The sequence below is a fragment of the Leuciscus leuciscus genome, assembly GCF_965113295.1.
Source record: "Leuciscus leuciscus genome assembly, chromosome: 25".
NCBI classification, from domain to species: Eukaryota; Metazoa; Chordata; class Actinopteri; order Cypriniformes; family Leuciscidae; genus Leuciscus; species Leuciscus leuciscus.
In genome coordinates, this window is record NC_138724.1 from 27,846,402 (window position 1) to 27,862,096 (window position 15,695).

Here is a 15,695-nt window from a genome sequence, read left to right on the forward strand (position 1 = left end):
GGTTCTGATATTTATCAAATTGATGCTGTTTAAGCTCCATGCACACACAGAATAGAATAAGCTTATTTTAAGCCGATACATCAACATCTCTCATCATTGGGGTGGGGGAACGGATTTCGACAGCTGAATTATTTGCCGTCGGATTCTGTTCCCCCTATGTTTCTTACACAATGCGGTTCTAATATTTATCACATTGCAGTTAATTACCTGGACCAATAGCCTAGTGGTTAGTGCACTCTGTAATGTAATTCATTGATTTTCAGCTTATTGCGACCCGAGTTCAAGTCCCAGTTCGTCAAACTTTCTTGATACTATACTGTCCTATCATAATAAAAGGCAAAAAAATATATTCTTTAAACTGATGCAAGTTAAGCTCCATCCACACACAAAAATAAAATCAGCATTTTTTAAGTCATTACATCAACACATCTCATAATGGGAGTGGGGGAACGGATTCCGACAGCTGTTTTTTTGCCGTCGGATTCTGTTCCCACAGACTGAGGTTCTGATATTTATCAAATTGATGCTGTTTAAAGGTGCTCTAAGTGATGCCGGGAGTGTTGACATTCGAATTGTTGTCAAACAAAACAAAGGCTAGCTAGACCCTCCCTCCTCCTCATCCCGTCTCCTCCCTCCTCCCCATCCCGTCTCCTCCCTCCTCCCCCCTCCCCATCCCGTCTCCTCCCTCCTCCCCCCTCCCCATCCCGTCTCCTCCCTCCTCCCCTCCCTTCCGGCATAAAGGAAAGTCAAAGTAATCACTAAAAACAAAGTTAAGTTTTACTGATACTTCATTCAATGTGTAATGTCACCAAGTTAGATAAATGCTTTTATATATTGCAGAACAGAATGCAGAAAAAGAGAAACATTGTCTTAAAATCGTTTCGCAACCTGAGGTTATAACTATAACGTTAGCTCCCATACAAGGACGCAATAATAGCAAGATAACGTTAGCTTCGCGTGTCCCAGTCAGCATAAACAACGGCGGCGTCGTAAACAAATGTAGTCAAAGTTGTCAATAGCCTATAAATGAACATTCAAATCCATAACAAACAGTGGGTGAAAACAATCATTCACACAAATTGTCGCCCTACTGTGAATTTGCTTGACCATTTACAATAGAGATTGATCGCTAGCTGAAATATGTTGTATTCACCAAAGTTAACGCTGACTGCATAGTTCTAGCTAATTACATCCTTGTGTTGGTTTGGCGAACATGAACGTCAATTTAGAAAGAAAAATGGATTTACCTGTTCTGCAAAAACAGAGCAACTGAATGTCGGATTGGAAGCCCTTCTGCCGGCGGAGTTCTCGTCACCTTTCGAGGGTTTTTCCGATGTAAGTTAAATTCGGGACTTCGCGCGTTCCTTATCCTTGTCCCTTATCCTTGTCCCTCTTCTTTGCAATTTGTTCATCGAAACGTTGTCTCTTTGGTCGTGTGTCGGCCATAATTCAAACTTCCCTCTTCATGCTTCTCTCTCCTCCACACCCCCTTCATGTGCACGCGCACTAACCCCCAAACCCCACCCTCAAATACTTCTCGCCAGTTATTGGCTGGAGCACTGTTTGTTATGTTTCGTGGTGCGGGTGAGCCCAGTTTGTTTTTGTTGCCGTTTGTGGAGCCTGTGGTGTCTACAGAGACCGCGTTTTTTTACAGTGTGTTCAGGGGACAGGCAGCTAGCGGATAGTGAGGAGATGTTTGCTGTATGTGACAAAAAATGTTTTGGCCTAAAAAATGCGTGACATCACTTAGAGCACCTTTAAGCTCCATGCACACACCGAATAGAATAAGCATATTTTAAGCCGATACATAAACATCTCTCATCATTGGGGTGGGGGAACGGATTTCGACAGCTGAATTATTTGCCGTCGGATTCTGTTCCCCCTATGTTTCTTACACAATGCGGTTCTAATATTTATCACATTGCAGCTAATTGCGTGGACCAATAGCCTAGTGGTCAGAGCACTCTATTCTGGCATTTGTTGATTTTCAGCTTATTGCAACACGAGTTCAAGTCCCGGATCGTCAAACTTTCTTGATACTATACTGTCCTATCATAATAAAAGGCAAAAAAATATATTCTTTAAACTGATGCAAGTTAAGCTCCATCCACACACAAAAATAAAATCTGCATTTTTTAAGCCATTACATCAACACTTCTCATAATGGGAGTGGGGGAACGGATTCCGACAGCTGTTTTTTTGCCGTCGGATTCAGTTCCCCCTGTGTTTTTCTTACACACTGAGGTTCTGATATTTATCAAATTGATGCTGTTTAAGCTCCATGCACACACAGAATAGAATAAGCTTATTTTAAGCCGATACATCAACATCTCTCATCATTGGGGTGGGGGAACGGATTTCGACAGCTGAATTATTTGCCGTCGGATTCTGTTCCCCCTATGTTTCTTACACAATGCGGTTCTAATATTTATCACATTGCAGCTAATTACGTGGACCAATAGCCTAGTGGTCAGTGCACTCTGTACTGTAATTAATTGATTTTCAGCTTATTGCGTCCCGAGTTCAAGTCCCAGTTCGTCAAACTTTCTTGATACTATACTGTCCTATCATAATAAAAGGCAAAAAAATATATTCTTTAAACTGATGCAAGTTAAGCTCCATCCACACACAAAAAATAGAATCAGCATTTTTCAAGCCATTATATCAACACCTCTCATAATGGGAGTGGGGGAATGGATTCCGACAGCTGTTTTTTTTGCCGTCGGATTCTGTTCCCCCCATATTTCTGACACACTGAGGTTCAGATATTTATCAAATTGATGCTGTTTAAGCTCCATGCACACACAGAATAGAATAAGCTTATTTTAAGCCGATACATAAACATCTCTCATCATTGGGGTGGGGGAACGGATTTCGACAGCTGAATTATTTGCCGTCGGATTCTGTTCCCCCTATGTTTCTTACACAATGCGGTTCTAATATTTATCACATTGCAGCTAGTTACGTGATCCAATAGCCTAGTGGTCAGTGCACTCTATTCTGGCATTTGTTGATTTTCAGCTTATTGCGACCCGAGTTCAAGTCCCGGTTCGTCAAACTTTCTTGATACTATACTGTCCTATCATAATAAAAGGCAAAAAAATATATTCTTTAAACTGATGCAAGTTAAGCTCCATCCACACTCAAAAAATAGAATCAGCATTTTTTTAAGCCATTATATCAACACCTCTCATAATGGGAGTGGGGGAACGGATTCCGACAGCTGTTTTTTTGCCGTCGGATTCAGTTCCCCCTATGTTTTTCTTACACACTGAGGTTCTGATATTTATCAAATTGATGCTGTTTAAGCTCCATGCACACACAGAATAGAATAAGCTTATTTTAAGCCGATACATCAACATCTCTCATCATTGGGGTGGGGGAACGGATTTCGACAGCTGAATTATTTGCCGTCGGATTCTGTTCCCCCTATGTTTCTTACACAATGCGGTTCTAATATTTAATATTTATCAGTTTAGGTGTTGCTGCATGCTAACTAACATCAAACTAGCATGTGATCTGTGTGTGTGTGTGCACTGTGATTCAGTGCTGAGCGTGCATGTGTTTCCCAGTGTCGTTGTCCATCCTTCTCTCTAATAACTGAAAGGTGAAAGGTCAGTTTGAGCAGTAGAAGGGCTGTGAGGCTCGTCAGATGCGCGCATGAGGGTGAATAAATTATGACAGAATTAAAAATTTTGGGTGAACTGTCCCTTTAAACTATTTTCAGGATTAATGGAATTAATTTTTACTGGGTCATGTATCACTTTGCAATCGCTTGACATGAACTAAAATGATTTCAAGTTCATTTATTTATTTGACACGTAATCTTGTATTGTAGTGTGATAGTGAGCAGTGATGACATAACACACGTTTAATGTATCTGCATCTGTAAACTTGACACATAATACACAAAACGGTAACACTTTATTTTGATAGTCCGTTTGTTGAGACTTTACTAGTTATTAGTAGCCATTCAGTAGCTTGTCAACAGTTCATCATTTGACATTCAACAACACTGTTTCAACTGACAAGTAACATACGTTCAACTGACTGCCTATAGACTATAAGGTACAATTCAAGTGTTAATCTACAGATTTTACAAAAAAGTGCCTGTTGACTGTCAATGTTATTTTGCAACAGGTTATTAACCAATTGTCAACTAACTTTCTGTAGATTGAGTTCCAACAACTCAAGATCAATCTGTCAGTTAAATGTCAACAGTCATGTCAGCATATGAAGTATATGATACTGTATATCCTACTCAAGGGGTCTCATATGCATCAAATTAATGATTATTTTAGCTGATTTAAAACTGTTTTAAAAAAATTGTTAACCATTTGTAGATAATCTGTTGATAGTCAACTAAAGATTAGATCTGTTGCTTGTCAACAAATAAATTGTTTATGATCAGTAGACTATTAATAGACATTATCCACTAAGTGTTAGTAGATATATTTTAGGACTATCTAATTAAAGTGTGTTACGGAAAAATTCAGTATTACTTATATTTATTTGTTTCCAAACTGTTCATTTCATTTAATCATCTGTTTCTGTGAGGGTTTTCTAGCAGCTGAAGGGGGGGACAAGCAAAACAAACGTAATAAAAGCAGATGGGCCAGGAAGATAGACACCTAGGGCACGAGAAGGGATCCAGGCAGGAGAATGCAGGAGGTAATTTAGGTCGTAAACGAAAGCCTTTTGGTATCTCAGAGACAAAGAACAGTTTGACCAACCAAGGGGGGTAGAAAACCAGTTGAAGATATCCCATATCTTTAAGGAAAACTACAGAAACTTGGAAGGAGGGGTCATGATGACAGAGAAAACTGTATAAAATGTCTATGTTTTTATTGGGTCACCAGGCATTCTGTTTCAAGGCTGGGTGGCTGCGGTCTGTGGAAAGAATCCTCAAAGAATAAACCTTTTCTCTTTATAACAATTTTGCCTCTTGAAAGTTTCTTACACCTTTGATGCTGTTTTTATTAATCTCTGAAAATTGCTCTTACAAGTGGTGTCAGAAGTGTCGGATCTCGTGCGGACTCTTCTTCTCCTGGTCCTGAGAACGGATTTGACGGAAGTGCAACCCGGCAGCACCAGGCGGCCGTCTCATACCTCGACGGATTGAGATAGAAACTCAACAGGTTAAGGGAGAGAGAGCCAATACCCGCATTCAGGACCAGTTGAAGAACTCCCACAAAGATCAAAAAGAATCCGTGGCAATTACAGAAAAGAGAAGGCATCTCTGGGTAAGAAACGGCAAAATTGTTTTATTGATGTTAAGTGTAAATTGATAATTGTGAGTGAACGTGAACCATATTGGCTGAATTTGTTTTTTGGTACGAGCAGAGAAAGTTTTGAGGAAGAAATTGCTCTGACAAAATCAGACCGATCTCTAAAAAAAACTAGCTCGTAAAGTGGACGGAAGTACCACAGTTGATTAAATAGGTGAACGGAAGAGTCACAGATAATCAAAGAGCATTTTTGCTAAAACCTGGCTGATTTTGGGTGAAAAAGTCGGATCTGTCGAAGACGTTTGACAGATTAGTAAGACGCGCGTCAAAAGAAAAATCCAAGAGAGGAAATTCAGCCAAAATGGGGTCATCTAACACTAAATTAGACCATTTTTACACACCTATTTTCTGTCAAATGAGAAATGATTACAGGGAAAACAGAAGGGTTGCTGTGTGTGTGTTAAACATGTGTGCAAGGACTGTGTACAAACAGTGAATTGTTGGATGGAAAAGAAGCAGATAAAAGAGAACAGAGTCGATACAGAAGGAACTGGCATGTAGGGAAGAGAGAATGTTTTTCCTGATGGAAATTACAAACAGTGAATTGTTGGATTGAACAGATACAGAAGGAACTGGCATGTAGGGGAAGATAAAATTCATATTTATGAACGCCTGATTAAGTCAAATTAAGTTGAAATGGTATGAAAAGTAAGTTTTAGATAAAAATAAGGCATTGAGTATGATTAACAGGGATTAACATGATATAAAGATAAGGAATGTTTCATTAAGCAGAACGGGAAAAATTCTATATTTTAGAGATAAAATAATTATTGAAATGATGTTTATTTTGACAACCATTGTCTTTTGAACCTAAAGGGTCCAGCTATGCTGGGAGTATAGCAACAGCGCTTGCTTGTTCAACCCAGCTTCTGGATGTTAAATGTATACTTGTTTTTGTAATCAGTGTTGTTGATGATAATATCAAATTAGAAATGTCCAAAGATTGGATATTTGGTTGATATTAAGCCATTTAAGGAAAATATATTGTTTTATAAAGGAAATTATGGGTTGGAGATAATTTCCCTAGACACGTGTGACTAAAGTTAATCAGAAACTTTGTGAAACTCGCTTAGAATATTTAGATTTTCCGTGTTGCTTATGAAAATTAATGTCCTGCCAATAATAATGATGTGAATGTGCTTTATTGTATTAATGTTATGAAAACAAGAGTATTTAAGAATAGATTGCCATATTTTTATAACAAGAGTTGAAGGTGCAAGCGGCTAGGATAGCTGTCTGTGTAATTTAGAGACTGAGAACAAGATTTGAAAAATTTTGTGGTTTCTGTGAAACAGTAGAGATAAGTGGGACTGAGGAATAATGATAATATTAAGTTGAATCTGCAAACTAACCATTTGATAGAAGAATAAGCTATCAAATCAGTGTTAATGAAATTAATGACATGCTAAATTTCTTTATACTATATGAAGAGTAACTGAATAGTCCTGATACAAAAGAGAGCAAATGCTGTAAGCAGCTCTGCTCTGAAGCTCTCAGTTTAAAGAGAATTGCAGATTATGTTTTTCTAAAAGTTTGATTCTGATTGGAAAGATAAACAGTAACTTGACTGGCTCCAAACAAAGAAAGTGCCAAAATAACACAAATTTAAAGAACAGTCTGTGTTAATATGGGTTAGAAAGTAAATCAATGTTAATATGATGAAGATTATGATTCGGCTATTGTAATTGAATTTGCAGCTGGGACAGTGGGGGAAAATGCAGAGAACTTATCAGTGGCTCTGTTTGCATTTCCTGAATAGAACACACTGCTTCAGGGGTGTAAAGTAGGGCGGAGATGTTAGAAAGATCACAGGGATAAGACTGTAGGTAGAATAACAGAGAGTGTTTTATTGCGGTCAGCATTCAGTGACTGTAAAATGCCCACTGTATGACTGTAAAAGTAAATGAGGGAGAAAAGAAAGTTGATAGATAAACTTTTGAAAGTTGTAAAGAAGATTGAAAGATATTAAGTGTAAGGAATTCCTTTTGAAAGGAAAGAACTATAAAAAGTACCGGTTGACGTAAAATTACAGATGAGCTAAATGAGTTGCAAAATATTTTAAAAGTACCGGTCACTAAAAGGATGATTGTGTTTTGAATGAAACGCTTTGATAAGGTTTTAGATGATATAGAGAGACAAATCTAACGAATGATTTATAGTGATAATCATAAAATGTATGACAAGCAGAGAGAGCAGTCTAAAAAGTTAGTATGAATCATAGAAGCAGATTGATAAACTCCTAGAGAAAACATTGAAGTCGGGTATTAAATTATGGTAATGGAAAACCTGACAACTAAAATTGAAATGAAATTTGAAACGTTATTAAGAACTAGAATAATTATTATTTCTTTAAGATAAAATAAGCAGAAGCAGTGTTACAGGATTAACAGTTGAAAAATGTAAAATGTGTAAAAAAGGCATTTGATTAAACAAAAGCTTGTTGTTGACTATGAAAAGAGCTAACAGCTGATGTTTTGGGTTCAAAAGAAGATTGTGAATTGGCCAAAACAGGTTTGCTTATCTGAATTTGGTATGCTGTAACTGAAACTGCCACAGTTTCAGTGCAACAGAGACTCATTCTGGGTGGAAATTTGTAATGTCTAAATTACAATACATGTAATTTATGGAAAATATGCCTTAAGATGGGCTAGAGTAGATAAAAGATGGTAGATAAAAGTTTATGAGAATGCAGTGTATCAGTCCTGAATGCCTCAAGAGTCTCTCTCTCATTCAATGCCAGCTGAAAGCTGTTGTCTGAGCCTGTGTAAAGCACAGTGTTTCAGTTGAAAATCATAGATATGGAAAAGCTAAAACAAATCATGCTACAGACAGTTCAGATTTGACAAATTTAGAGGACAATTTATAAATGTTTTAGAAGTAAAACTGAATGATTTTAAAAGAAGTCTTTAAAATAATAATGCAGACCTTAAATGATAGAAGTGACATTTTTGACTAGTTTATTTTAGGACCACCTCTTTGTCTGATATTAGCCTGCACCATGAAACAGGGCTGATGGCTCCGGCTACAGAAGTAACAGTACACTGAATGTCAATATTGAATGTTCCAAGTGGATATGATGGTTCCTGGTTACCTTGTATTAAAAAAAAATAAAAAAAATAATACATTTCATTATCACAAACTATGATAATTTTGCTCAAGTGAAGTAGAGCCATAACTCAGTGTGCAGGAGGCGTAGATCCCGAAGACGGGTAAGATTCTCTGATGGCCATAGATGGGAACAACCTAAGCCAGGGGCTACGCCGCCACTGGGGCACCTGCCCACCAGGTTCGGGAGGTGTTATCTACGAAAAGGGAGTGGTTGTGATGCTACTTGGGGCCAAGAGCATCAAAGAGGGGTCTATAAGCTGTTCCCTACAACTTCCACTCCATATATATATATCAAAATGTTCCTTCACTTAAAAGAGCTTAATTATCATATAGAGACAATTACATCCAATCTCAGTAATATGTAAATAGTATCACAGAGCACAACCAACAACCATCTTGATTACAGGGACTTCGAATAGCTGGTCACCTTAAACATTTGACCGTTCTGTTTTAACAGAAGATCAAAGATGTGACATAAGGAACATAATGTTGGTTGCCTTATGGGCAAGGAAAAATGTTTGAAATTGAACTAGTTTTAACTCCTGAAGGTCGTTAGACATGGTGGTGGCTAAAAGATGAGAACAGCTTGTGATGAGTCAAGAGAAATTTCTGAAAAACGAAGGTTAGGTGAATTGAGTATTTAAACTAAAGATAACCTTAGAAAAGATCATAGCATAATGTATTTTAGATTGTTGTAATGGTTCTAATTTGAGTCAAACATTTGTATTTTGACATTTGTGAACTATTAAGGATTGACTATGACTATGATTATTTTAGTTACAGTTCTAGGAGGCTGTTGAAAAGATTATTTGCTTATAGTGAGAGAGAAAGAGACTGTTTGAGTGGAGGAAGGGATGGTACTCTGTCTGTCTTTCTGTTATCAGTCAGCCAAAGAAAGCTGAAGTAAAGTAATAATAATGCACCAAAACAATCCAGCTGACTTTTCTAAAATCAAATGAACAGACATGCTTTGAAACTGGTTAAGAGGCCATAAATAAAAACATTAGATAAAAGATACAGGAAAATGTAAGGTTAAAATGTCATTTAAAATTTAAATCTTTTTAGAGAAAAGATATAAATAAGAAATATGAGCGGTTCATACACTGTTAGACTTTTCAAGGGTTTTTTACAGTAACTTACTGGCAACACTGTTGCCAGTAAGTTACTGTAATTAAGAGTTACAGTACCAAACCGTATTTCAGTTTTGTGTAATACAGTGCATTACTGTAAAAACGAAGCTAATCAGTACAGTGCATTACTGTAAAAACTAAGCTAATCAGTACACTACTGTAATTATTTTTATTTGTACTAAATATAAATTAGATTTGATAATTTTGATATATGATTAATTTTATTTTTATCCTACATAAGTACTACTTTCATACAAACCAATTAGACAAAGTTATCACAAAATACCATTTTTTTATTTAAAACATTTCATATATATCACAAAATAAACATGCCAATGCTGGAAATGATGTGTGAAATTTTTACACATTAATGGGTAAGTTTAGAGACAACATTTTTTGTGTTAATTTTAACTCATTCATTGTGTTAATGATTTTAACAAAGTAAATATGTCAGAGAGGTTAGCACAAAGATGTGTAAACGTGTTAAATTAACACATTATGTGCTGTCCTTCACTGCAAACATTTTTGAAAACATACATAAAATCATAAACAAAACATTAGCATTTGACTAAATGAATGTAGAGTCATTGGTTGTTTAGCTTATACAAGTATTATAATGAAATATCAACCATTACATTCATAAAACTGCAGAATATAAATACATTAAGCATTCAAAAAGGAAATGTCCAAAACAGGACAAAACACAGTTCTTTTCACAATACAAGATACATAACCCCACCTTAAAAATAATTTCACTTATTTCCAAAAATGTGTTGGATTCATGTACACTGGTGGCCAAAAGAAGTATTTAAGTGGCGTAATGTTTTTGAAAGAAGTCTCTTTGATGCTCAAGAAACATTTATTATTATTATCAATGTCTGACTGTCTACTCCATCTTTTCTACAGCATAGGAGTAAAAGTCATCAAAATAATCTTTAAAAAGCCAACACAATGTTTTTGTCCACCTTTGTGAATAAATGAACTTCTCCAAAGATTGGTTCCTGTTCAGAACTTGATTGACAACATCAGAGTGTTCCCTGGTCTGCATGCGTGCCCACAAACACAAATGTACTCAGTCCTTCAGAGGAGATCCCGGTTCCAAAACTATATGAGAGAGAGAGAGAGAGAGAGAGAGAGAGAGAGAGAGAGAGAGAGAGAGAGAGAGAATATTAGTGTCACATTATTTTTAACCTCCTTTTTTGTTAATTTTTATTATTATTTTCACAAAAACTTAAGAATATATATTTGTAAACAGCTTTTGTCAATAAATAGCATACAAAAGAACTAAATTAAATTATGCCAGATTAAATTTTAATACTTACAAATCCTAAATTCTGTCCAAAAATGCTGAGATGCATAGAAAGAAGTTGAACGACTGAAATCGATGATTTTAGCCCATTTCAGCTTGTCTGCAGTGAAGGAGTACCTGTTTGAGACAAATACACAGTAAGATACATGCAAGAAATCACTGTGTGATGATCGTTCTCCTTCCTACAGTAGTTAACCCACCTGTGCGCTGATATTAGGACCTTCCTAGTCAGGTGGAACTGCAATGGTAGAGTCGCTGGCTAATAAAATATAAAAATAATGCAAAAATATAAACTTAAGTTGTTTAGAATGCTAGATTTGGTCTTAGTGAGAGTTTTACTGCAGTGCTTACCTGGATACATTTAATCTGGTGAGACTGAACAAAGACAATGGTCCATCTTCTGATTGGTTCATTTGCTGTGTAATAAAGTTAGACATAATGCAAAGGTCACTTATTTGATATAAAGTTAGCCAATTTTATAGAGATTTTATAAGATATTGTTAGCTACCTAGTCTGCACCAGTGGCTCAAAAGCAATTTTCACATAGTGTATGCTAATCATTTCAGCAAACTTATCTCAAAATATATCACAAATGGGCTGGCCTACCTCTGGAATCTTGCTAAGTCACTGGCGCGAATTGGCGCTTTGTTGCAGTTGCCTTTAAACACAAAAATGGAAGTAAATATTAAATTCCATAAAAAAAAAAAACTATAATATGGTATAGTTTGCAAACTAATGCAAAAACTATAAAGGTTCTCATCAGTAGGCCAACATTAAGATATAAACAGAATTTCACATTAGTTTATTCACATTTATTGTTAATGTAAACGCGTTGCTCGATGGCATATTTTAACTCGACAATTCAATAATCTAACAAAGTGTGTAAAATGAAACGTTAGCTCAGTTTACCATGGTAAAGTTCGTTACCGCCATGTTGACGACGAGTAACGTTAGGCTAACGTTAACGTTATAACATACGTTAAACTGGGCACAATCCTGTCAACATACACAGAATGTTTTTTTTTTGTTTTTTTTTTTTACCTTGCTTGCTGATCTCTCTCTCGGTGAAGTGAATTCCGTCTATTCCCCGGGCCAGACACGAACGTCGCGATCCAACAAAAGACAGACCCCATTACCTACACTGGATGTCTGTCTGACGCGACACGACAAATCCCAGACAGTGTAGTGATGCGCCGCGGCCGTTATATTTCAGACGTAGTCCGATACGAGTCCAAGCACTCGCACTAGTTCTTACAAGGGATAAACAGGTTTGCATTTAAAGGTCCGGTCGCTTCAATGTGTCCAATATAGACAGGCGACAGCCTCTGGCTATTATAGCGTTGTAGACACGTGGTGTAAGGCAAAAATTAGGAAATAAAAAGCACGGTGGAATGGTGCCAGCCAGAGAGGCAGTTACGTCAAATACAGTAGTATACAGCAAATTTAAAAAATACAGTAAGTCTCTGTATGTGGTGTTAGACGTCACAGAAAATTCCCATGATGCAATTGGAATCACAGTTATTTACTGTAAAGAGAAATAGCAGTATAATACTGGGGGATTTAAAGTAAATAACTGTAGAAATTACAGAAAAGTCTAACAGTGTAGTCAGGGATGAGTGTGAGTGTTAATTCATGTTTTGAACAGTATGTGTTAGTTAAGGACAACTATCCTGTCTGAATAGTGTGTATAAATTTGTCATTAACCTCTGGAAAGAGTGTTTTAGCATTATAGATGGGTTAAGGCAAATGACAAATTTGAAAGTAAGCTTGTGAGTCAATCTGATGAGAAGGCAACACAGAACATAGGACGAGCCTTAAGTTGATTGATCATCGAGCTCTGTCTGTTAATTGTTATTTTGGTCATTTATGATGTGCAGTAAATTTGAATTACTTTCTGGACAGGTTTAAGTATTGATGTGTAAATTAGAATTGTGAAGTCGTAGATAGCCGTCAGTCACGTGTTGAGAAAATGTTATAGATTTGACAGCAACAAACACGTAGGCTAAGTAAATATCAGATTATCCAGAGAGCCCTTAACAGTTATGTATTGTAAAAAGGGGGAGATTGTTATTCGACTGACGTTGACGAAAGTGTGCACACCACAACCTGACCTGACCAATTGATGACCTGGAGAATGTTTGTAGATGACTGAATTGCGAGACCAACAACAGGCCTGAAAAGCAGGATACGCTGTGAGACTCGGGGCCGTTGCCTTAAAACAATTTGATAAGAAGATGAAATTGTGGCTTTAAGTAATATTTTTGTTTAAGAGGCAAAGAAAGATGTCTAAAGGAAATTTGGCTGAAGGACAACGTTTGGGTTAGCAAACTTTATCCAAACAAATGTTACCAAATAAATATTAACAAATATTGCAGTTTTCCTGTAGCTCAAACATTAGAGTTTGACACCTGTAACGCCAAGGTCATGGGTTTGATTTCCGAGGGAAAGCAAGAACTGATAAGAATGTAAATATGTATCTTGGAATGTAAGTCGCTTTGGATAAAAGCGTCTGATAAATGTAAGAGAATCTTATTATGTTAAATTGATGCACAAGATGAGATCTCGTGCATCAAGAGGAGGATGATAACAGTTGCCAAATATGGTTTACTAAGGGGGTCACATTTGCTGAAAGCATTCGCACAGGTGGGAAGATAAATGTTGGAAGGACACTGGGTTTAATTGGGTAAAAGCCCTGCAAGAAGTCATTTTTCCCCCGAACAAAATTGCTGTGTGCATTGTTTGTATTTTTAAGTGTGCTAATAACAATAATTGTTTCGACAGGAAACGCCAGGGCAGATGCGGCAGCACAACAGACAAAAGAAAACTATGTGACAATAACCTCAACATTTGCTTTTCTTTACAGAAGATGCAGACTTTTGCGCACATGGCATGAGCAAAGACACACTTGACTAGAAATCCGGGCCTGGGTCATTATTGTGGCAGAAAGATGCCACACCTTGCGCAGCGCATAACTTAACATTTTTATTTTTCAGGATGTCAGAACGGATTGCATCAAACAGAACTGATTCTGTTCCAAATGTATTCATATTGTCTGGCTAACATGAGCAAAGTGAAGAAACAGTGCCTAACACTGTGCAATGCCTAACTTAAAATTTTCATTTTGCAGGATGTCAGGATGTTTTGAACCAAACAGAACTGATTCTGTATTGTTTTGTTAACATGAGCAACGTGGTTTGAGTGTTTTTCAGGGGAAAAGGACCCTGAGTGCTATTCAGTGAGAAAGAAATTATCCAGTGATATGTTTCAGGTTGAAAATTCCACAGGTCACACCAAAAGGGACGACAAGACAAGCGGTCACTAACAAAATCACTTAAGGTCTGCATTCACAGGTGACAGCAGACAGTAAATGACTTATTCCAGTGGGGGTGCGATCGTGATCTAAGGGAAAACCTTGTAAGGATTTGAAAATCAACCAACCAACATCAGCAACCCCACACGCCAACGCGAAGAATAAAGCGAGAGATCAAGGATATGTGCTAGAAACATTCCTCTCTTGCCCACGCTGGAAAGACCATTTCAACGATGCGCAAAGTGTCAAAATGGTGAAGATGGAACGTCCATGGGGCAACGAGATGATCAACACATCTGGAGAAAGATGTGGACCAACTGATGGTTTAAGTTTAGCAGAAGAATATGTTTCGTGATGATTTTGATGATTGTATTTGATTGAATCAAACTAGGTATTGATTTGTTTGGTGCAAATGTAGAAAATCTATTAACTGATGTGTAATAAGCTATGAAAGACAGTCCATAATGGAAGTATTAGAGTTAATTTTGAACAACTACATTGGTTAGAAGGATGCAGGGTTTGAAATGAGAGATTTTTATTCTACTTTTAATCTTTGAATTTTATTGGTAAACATTTTTTATTCAAATCAACCAGGGGTGTTAAATTGATATGGTTTTCCTACTATGACAATCTATACTATTTCTTGTTTATACTGGAGTGACTGAGGGTCCGATTTATTGGGAAATGAGGTAACAGTGCTTATCCATTTAGCCCGGCTTCAGATAAAATGTTTACTTGCTTGCTCCAAAGATTTTTATTTTTATTTTATTTTTCTTATTCCTTTCAAGGTTCAAGTAGAGTGATCAGGTATATGAAAATCAGACATGAAGGGTATAACTGTGATGTAAATACTTGAATTAATCCTATTATTATGATTTAATAGTATAATGGGTTTGATTAAAATTAGAAAAACAAGGGTGAATTTTATGCATAGTTTATCAGAGAATGATAAAGAGGAGGAAACTGTTACGGAAAAATTCAGTATTACTTATATTCATTTGTTTCCAAACTGTTAATTTCATTTAATCATCTGTTTCTGTGAGGGTTTTCTAGCAGCTGAAGGGGGGGACAAGCAAAACAAACGTAATAAAAGCAGATGGGCCAGGAAGATAGACACCTAGGGCACGAGAAGGGATCCAGGCAGGAGAATGCAGGAGGTAATTTAGGTCGTAAACGAAAGCCTTTTGGTATCTCAGAGACAAAGAACAGTTTGACCAGCCAAGGGGGGTAGAAAACCAGTTGAAGATATCCCATATCTTTAAGGAAAACTACAGAAACTTGGAAGGAGGGGTCATGATGACAGAGAAAACTGTATAAAATGTCTATGTTTTTATTGGGTCACCAGGCATTCTGTTTCAAGGCTGGGTGGCTGCGGTCTGTGGAAAGAATCCTCAAAGAATAAACCTTTTCTCTTTATAACAATTTTGCCTCTTGAAAGTTTCTTACACCTTTGATGCTGTTTTTATTAATCTCTGAAAATTGCTCTTACAAGTGAAAAACAGTTTATATCAGTAGAAAGTCTATAACCTATCAACAGATTGAAAACATAC

The 15,695-nt window shown here is 36.8% G+C and overlaps 1 long non-coding RNA gene across 1 annotated transcript; it reads right to left on the reverse strand.

Moving 5' to 3' along the window:
- Positions 1-9,595: 9,595 nt before the first annotated feature.
- On the reverse strand, positions 9,596-11,260 carry LOC309490165. The gene is made up of 4 exons (XR_014202615.1): positions 11,187-11,260; positions 11,036-11,094; positions 10,849-10,952; positions 9,596-10,630 (listed from the first exon to the last, which is right to left on the reverse strand). It is a non-coding gene; the product is annotated as an uncharacterized lncRNA (long non-coding RNA).
- Positions 11,261-15,695: the final 4,435 nt, after the last annotated feature.